Raw genomic sequence first — 8,281 nt, 5'->3', positions numbered from 1 at the left:
GTCGCAGAGCCAGCTGCCAGTTCCACCTCGACACCCAGGGGCCCAGTAGAATCAGAACAGACCACCTTGTGTGAACCAGAACATTCGATCCCCCTACCGAGGCGAAGAGACCTCCCAAGTCCCAGTTCCTCCCAGGAGTCAGGTCTCACCTCGCGGAAGGGGAGACGGTCAAGTCACTCCACCTGCTTTGCAAGGGAACCTTAGAATCAGATCTGGGGATACTCAACCTAACAGGGCCAATCTTCCTCGGCATTTGCAACAAGAAGGTGGGTCACTCGCAGGTAGCCGGTTTGGGGTTCTGGGTGTGAACTTAAGGCAAGGCCCCTCTGTCCAATGCCAAGCTGATAAAGAAGCAACAATGGAGGCATTTCAAGGCACACCGTACTTTAGCCTAGAACAGCCAGCCAGTGAGACCGAACCAACAAGAACATGCTAAAGGTAAGGAGGAGGCAAGCTCGATAGCTACAAAGGCTGCTCCTCCCCTACTTTTTGGGTCGTCTCCTCTGTCTTTCGAGCTCTTGGCGACCCCAATGCCCAAAGATTTCAAAATGCCTCCCCTGGACAAGTATGATGGGTCTTTTGACCCTAATAATCATGTGGATTCCTTCCAGTCCCAGATGCACCTAGCTGGGGCTGACGAGTCTTGCATGTGTGTGGCTTTCTCTACCACTTTCAAGGGGGTTGTTCGGACATGGTACCGGAACCTCACACCAGGATCGATCAAGAGCTGGGCGCAGTTCGCAGAGTTGTTTACCTCGCATTTCATCACTAGCAAGAATTGCCCGAGGTCGCAAGAGAGCCTCTTCAATGTGGTTCAGAGAGAAGGGGAGTCGATTAGAAGCTACATCAAACGCTTCAACGACACCTGCCTGTAGATCCCTGACTTAGACCTGGCAGTAAGACTCACAACAACCAAGAAGGGAATAACACACAGAAAGTTCAAATGGAATGTGGTGGCCAATAAAACAAAAGACATCACAGAATTTCTTAAGCTAGCTGACCAGTTCATCGGAACCGAAGAGGAGATGAACCAGAAGACCGACAACCCCATAGAAAAAAGAAAAAGAGACAGTGACAACACAGGTAATGATGGACACAAAAGAAGAAAGAGTAAGTTCCCGAGTAGAGAAGGAAACAAGTCTGGGAGGCCGATCCCCTTCGCGATCTCGCAAGTCAGGTCGGTGCTCCAGGACCCCATCTGTTGAAAGGATGAACTACACACCTCTCAACGCTAAGCGAGGAGAAATCCTAATGGCCATCAAGGACTCCTCCTTTGTCAAGTGGCCTCCTAGGTTGAGGGGAGATTCTGCAACAAGAAATAGGAACGTCTACTGTCACTTCCACAGAGACCATGGGCACAGTACGAAGAACAGTAGAAACCTCTGCGACGAGATAGATGAGCTCATCCTCTGCGGGTACTTGAAAAATTTTGTACAGCGAGAAGAAAGAAGCCAGGAAGATCAGCAAGCAGACCAGTAAGGAGACCAGAGAAGGAATGCCCCCAAGTCCAGCAATAGCCAGAATGAGCAGTCGCCATGACAGTTGCCCGAGGAGAGACCGATCCATGGAGTAATCAATATGATTACTGGCGGGTCCATCATCGCAAGGTGTACTTCAGCAGCTGGGCGAACCTCAGTCCGTGAACTAGAAAATGAGGAGCAGAACCCGCCAAAGTGACCTCAACTTGAAGAGCCACTTTACTTCATGGAGGATGATGTGCGCGGGATCCAGTATCCTCACGATGACACTTTGGTGATAAAACTGAGGCTCAACGACTTCAAAGTCAAGCGCATCCTGGTGGACTCGGGTAGCTCGGCAGACATATTGTTCAAGGACACCTTCGACAAGCTGCAACTCCAAAAAAGTGACCTAATGCCGACATATACTCCCGTAGTAGGCTTTAGCGGCGATGAGGTCAGACCTCTTGGGCGAGTTTCAGTACCCGTGGAGGCAGGCATGTGGCCGAATATCGTAAGGTTCAAGCACACGTTTCTGATGGTTGCAACTCCCTCTCCTTACAATGCCATAGTAGGTCGACCCATTACGCACGCCCTACGTGTGGTAGTATCCACCTACTATCTGGAAATGAAGTTCCCAATGAAATATGAGGTAGGAGTTGTGCGAGGTGACTGACTCGAATCTCGCAAGTGCTACGTAGCTACCCTCAAGGGGAAAGCAAAGCTAGTGGCTGACATCGAGCTCAAGCGACCAACGAAGTATGCTGACGAGCGAGCTGCGCCAACAGATCCCGGTTTTCACTGATGACCCAACCAAGACTCTCCAGATCGGCGCTTTGATCGAGGAGCCACTTCATTTTCACCTGGTAAGCTTCTTACTACAAAATTTAGATATATTTGCTTGGTCCGCGGCATAGATGCTCGGAATAGATTTCAAGGTTCTAACTCATAAGTTAAATACTGATCCCCTAGTCAGGCCAATTAGATAGAAAAAGCGCAACCTCGCCCCAGAATGCTGGAGGATAGTTGATGAAGAGGTTGGGAAGCTCTTAGCGGTAGACTTCATCAGGGAAGTCCATTACCCGAGCTGGGTAGCTAACCCAGTTCTGGTAAAAAAGGCCAACGACAAGTGGTGCATGTGCGTCGATTACACCAACCTGAATAGAGCCTGCCCAAAAGACTACTTCCCGCTGCCCAAGATCGACTGCCTAGTGGATGCGACCTCAAGGCATGAGTTGCTGAGCTTCCTCGTCGCCTATTCTGGTTACGACCAGATTAGGATGGACCTTGCCGATGAAAAAAAGACAGCCTTTATAACCGAGCTCGAGTTGTATTGCTACAAGGTCATGCCCTTCGGACTAAGAAATGCTGATGCAACATTTCAAAGACTTGTAAACAAAATTTTTGAGCCGTTAATCAGCAATAAAGTCAAATGCTATGTTGATGACATGGTTGTGAAGACCTAGTATTCAAATTTTTTGTTAGATGATTTGCAAAGTGTTTTCCAAATTTTACGAAAATATAATATGAAATTAAATTGCAATAAGTGTGTTTTCGGGGTCACCTTAGGTAAATTTTTGGGCTATATAGTCAACCGATGTGGCATCGAAGCCAACCCAGAAAAAATAAAGGCCATCTTAGATATGAGACCACCACGCAAACTAAAAGAGGTTCAGAGGCTAAATGGCCGAATAGCCGCCCTGTTTCGTTTTATGTCCAAGTCGGCAGATCGCTGCCTACCCTTTTTTAAAGCCATAAAAAAAGAGTAAAGATTTTGAGTGGACTGCAGAGTGTTAGCTCGCATTCAACGAGATAAAAAGATACTTAGCTAGCACCCTAGTTCTGACCCTACCTGAGGAAGGGGATGTATTAAAGCTGTACCTCTCCGCGAGTGATGAGGTGGTCAACTCGGTACTAATCAAAGAGGTAGATCGGGTCTAACGACCCATCTACTATGTTAGCAAAGTTTTATAGGACGTAGAAACTAGGTACCCGAAGATCAAGAAACTAGCATATGCATTAATCATAGTAGCTCGCAAGCTTTGTCCATACTTCCAAGCTCACACCATCGTTGTCCTCACCAACAAGCCTCTGAGACAAATCTTGTTCAAGTCTGAGGTGTCTGGAAGATTGACAAAGTGGGCTATCGAACTAAGTGAGTATGACATCCGATATGAACCTCAAACGGCCATCAAAGCCCAAGCCTTGGCCGACTTTGTGGCAGAATGTACATTCAGTACCGTAACTCCCGAGCTGGTCGAGCTCAAACAGATGATGGAAGCATCAACCAGTGCGACACTGGTCCCGGTCAGAGTAGGTCTAACCTGGGACGAGGAGCCCTGGATTCTCCATGTTGACGGCTCGTCCAACCAACAAGAAAGCGGAGCAGGAATAATTCTGTACGGCCCAAGCGAGGTGAAGCTGGAATACGCACTTCGGTTTGGGTTCGTGACATCAAACAATGAAGCAAAGTACGGAGCATTGGTCGTCGGGCTCACCCTAGCAAGAGAAATGAAGGCAAAGCACCTCGTCATATGTAGCGACTCTTAGCTCGTAGTCAACCAAGTTAGCGGCGAGTATGAAGCCCGTGACCCCACCATGGCTACTTACTTGGCCAAACTTAGGGAGATCTTGCGCGACTTCATTTCTTACTTTATCAGACAGATTTCGAGGTCCAAGAACGCTAAGGCCGATGCCTTGTCCCGATTAGTTAGCACAAGCTGCAACACCATGTGGACCGTGTATATAGAGGACTTACCTTGGCCTAGCATTCTCGGGGGGGGGGGGGGCAGGAGAGGTCGCTCCTGTAGAACAAGCAGAACCGAGCTGGATCGACCCACTCGTGAGTTACCTACTTCATGGGACCCTCCCTGTAGAATGCAATGCATCCTGAAGGGTAGAGCGCTAGTCGGCTAAGTACATCATTATAGACGGACAACTGTACAAAAGTTCCTTCATGCTCCCCTACTTGTGTTGCTTGTGACCCTCAGAGGCTGAGTATGTACTCCGCGACACCCATGAAGGCTTGTGCGGTGGACACTTGGGGGGCAAGGCTCTCGTGTAGAAGGCATTACGGTAGGGCTACTACTGGCCCGCGATGAAGGCAGGCACACTCGAGCTCGTCAAGAAGTGCGATAAGTGTCAGAGGCACGCTAACATCCACCACCGACCTGCTGCCGATCTGAAATACCTCATTAGCCTGTGGCCCTTCGCATAGTGGGGAATCAACATACTTGGCTCATTCCCGCCAATGACTGGATAGAGGAAGTTTCTGGTCGTAGTAGTAGACTATTTTATGTAGTGGGTGGAAGCTGAACCTCTAGAAACAATCACAACCTTTAACATACAAAACTTATTTTGGAAGAACATAGTGTGTTGCTTCGGGCTACCTCGAGTACTCATCTCCGACGGGAAGCAATTTGAGGGTATCAAGTTTCAGAATTGGTGTGTTGAAATGGGAATTTAGCAAAATTACACCTCAGTGGCACACCCCCAGGCGAACGGGCAAGCGGAAGTCACCAACAGAGCTATAATTTGTGGACTGAAAGCTCGCTTAGCTCGAGCCAAAGGATTATGGGTAGATGAACTGCCTAGTGTACTCTGGGCCTATTGGACTACCATCAAGACTGCTACAGGTGAGACTCCCTTTAACCTCACTTACGACACAAAAGCGGTGATCCCAACAGAGATCGAGGTGCCTACATTACGCTTGGAGGTCTACGACGAAGAGACAAATGATGATGAGCTTCATACTAACCTGGACTTGGTAGAAGAAGTACGAGACCTGGCATACATCCGGATTGCAGCTTGCCAACAAAGAGTAGCTCGGTACTATAACGCCCGGGTCAAAAAGTGACACCTCCTCGTCGACGACCTGGTTCTTCGGAAGGTTATGGTACCTGAGCCCGGCATTGGTAAGATCGGTCTAAACTGGGAAGGTCTGTATTGAGTAAGGTAGGTATTCTGGGAAGGTACGTATGAGCTCGAGACTATGGAAGGGAAGCAAGTACCTCGAGCGTGGAACATCGGCAACCTAAGTAGATATTACGTGTGATCACCGAACTAGAAAGAGGACTCCGAGTCACTCCCAGAAGCCCAAGGGCCATGATGCCGAGCTGACATAAGACTTCGGCACTACGATAAGTCCTAATTGCCTCCTCGGCATTGGTAGACAAGTCTTAGTCACCTCCTCAGCATAGGCAAATCAGTTCTCATGCCTAAGGCATAGACAGTTCGAGTACAAACCCTACTAAGTCTAGCCCACCTTGGCATATAACGACAAGTTATTCCTATTGGAAGTTAGGCCTGACGGCTTGGCACTGAGGGATAACCGACACTTAAGCGAGTAACCTGTGTGCAAACAGGTCAGGTATATACCTTACAATGTCCGCCCACCTCAGTGTACAATAATGCGAAGTTACCCTTACTCGAAGTCCAACTCGTTAGCTTGACAGTTCGGGGTAACCAACACTTAGAAAAAAAATTCTCCTATTTGGTCTAATTCGCCAATTCAAGAGTTATTTACACTTGGGAAAATTTCTTACACAGAGAGGCAAAATATTTGTATTTCATTGATGTAAAGATTTGAGTACAAAAAAAAAAAGAAGAAAAAAGAGAAACTTTCACTGTGAACCGAGCTTGGAGGCTTGGGGTATACATCATTAAAGGGCAAAGAAGAGGCATCTAATCACTTCGGGGCACCTCACCCTTGTTGAAGGCTTCAGTAGGAGGATCTGTCTCCATGTGGCTCTCGCCAGCACCGGTCTCCTCATCGTCATCGAACAGGTCGCTATCACTTTCTGCTTCCAAGTCTGGATCTTCAGCAGCTTCGGCGGGCATTTCCTTTGTGATCCTCGAGGTAGTAATGACACTGAGGTTGAGCTGGGGGAACTCATGTCGGGTCAGCCACTTACTAAGTTTAAAACCTTTGCAGTAGCTTGCTGTCCCCACCTCGACCATCTCCTTCTGGTACTCCGCCAAAGTCTTGTACTCCTCGACGGCCTTGACCTTGGCCTCCTCCACTGCTTGAAAAAGTATCTCAGTCCGCTCCCTCACATGAGCCTTGAGGTTCTCCACCTCCCTCTTCACCAATGCCTCCCACTCCGCGAGCTCCTTTTTCAAGGCCGCCTCACGCTCTTCGAGTTCATTTTTCAAGGCCATCTCACGCTCTTCGAGCTCTTTCTTCTCGGACATTAGCAACGTGATCAACTCTTTCTTAGCCCTTGCCTCCTTCTTCAGTTGGTTATTATTGTTGCGGGATAATTTCAGCTCTGTGTGGGCCTTGCGGGAAGATTCCTTGGCTACGAGGGCCCGTTTCAAATTCACCTCGGACTAATAAGTCAAGGCGTGGATGGCAGAATTCATCTGCCAAGAGAAGGAAACATGCGTCAGCATAAAAAAAGTGAAGTACAAGACAAATCGAAGAAGACAAGCCCGAAAACTTACCACCATGCAGTGAGTAGCCACTCGGGCTCCGAGCTGAGAGACTGGTAGTTTGGCCCAACTAGCACCCTCCTCGGCATACATTGCGCCTTTGCTCTTCATGATGTTGAATTTTGGAGTCAGAATGCTCTGAGCTACATCGTCACTGCCTGAAGAAGTGGCAGCCGCAGGGGCAGGTAGAGCTTGCCTGATTCCTCATCGACCAGGTCTATCACAGGAGGTTGCTCGGCGGTTAATGGCTGCTCGGGCTCTGGGACTGCATCCGACGGGGACTCAATGCAAGCTCTTTTTGAAGCTCGCTTCTTTTTCCCCTTCTTCATACTCTCGAAGAGTTTTGTCGCATGGATGTCCATGATAGCTACAACAAAAATGAACTGTCAGAAACATTACCGAAATAAAACAAAGGAAATACAACAAACAATGACCCACCAGGACTCAGACCGGCCTGCACGAGCTTCTCCTTAGTCACAAAGTCTATGAACTTGAAGCCGAGCTCTACCCAAGATCGGAGCACCTCCCTTGTCTTCATGTCCAACTGGACACCAGGGTCCTGGATGGCTGCCCTCTAATGGGTCGGGAAAGGCCACCCCTCGGTGTTGTAGACCACGAAGCCGGGACCTTGTTTGGGAGCTCGTGCAAGAGTTTGAAGCCAGGATGAGGTGACAGGTAATAAGTTTGCATGTGCTTGGGCAGAACACCGGACGAGTTCTTGTTAATGGTAAGAATAAAGGAAAAGATGTCAAGGTCGAGAATAAGGTTGTAGTCGTGGAAAAGGGAGATGGTTCCTACTACGTTACGGATGGAGTTCGGGTGCAACTGATCTATGGTGATGTTGAACAACATTATCACTTCAATTATCAAAGGGTGAAGTGGAAGGCGAAGACCAACTACGAGTTGTTCCTCGAAGATCACGATCTCGTCGTGACCGTGCTCCCAAGGGAAATTACCTAAGGGGATACTGTACACGAGGTCGTTGGGAAGTCTGTTACGAGGTACTAGGGATAGGAGCCTGTCCGTCGTCATTGTCAACGAGCCAAAGTTATTTGGCTGCCGACCTTGATGCGAGGTGGAAGCCAGGTCACTAGAGTCTTCTCGCTCCCCGGGGTGAGTCCACCTCGAGAGGACTGCGGATTGCATCTTGACCTGAAGTAACCTCCTTGGTAGGACGAAGATCTACGGCCTGAGCCGAGGTACCCACCTCGGCTCCAGCGGATTCACCGCTCCCATCTAAAAGACTATCGAAGCTAAAGCTAGACATAATGGAAAGATGCAGAATCGAAAAGGAGAGCTAGGGAAGAATCACCAAAAGAAAGATCAGAGAAAGGAAGACGACCTTCAAACAACACCGAACTGAAGAGACACCGAACTGAAGGACTTGAGTG

The sequence above is a fragment of the Nelumbo lutea genome, chromosome 1 (genome assembly GCF_056320005.1).
Source record: "Nelumbo lutea isolate HS-2025 chromosome 1, American lotus-T2T, whole genome shotgun sequence".
Classification (NCBI taxonomy): Eukaryota; Viridiplantae; Streptophyta; class Magnoliopsida; order Proteales; family Nelumbonaceae; genus Nelumbo; species Nelumbo lutea.
The sequence above is the reverse complement of the archived record's forward strand: the minus strand, read 5'-3'. Positions refer to the sequence as shown.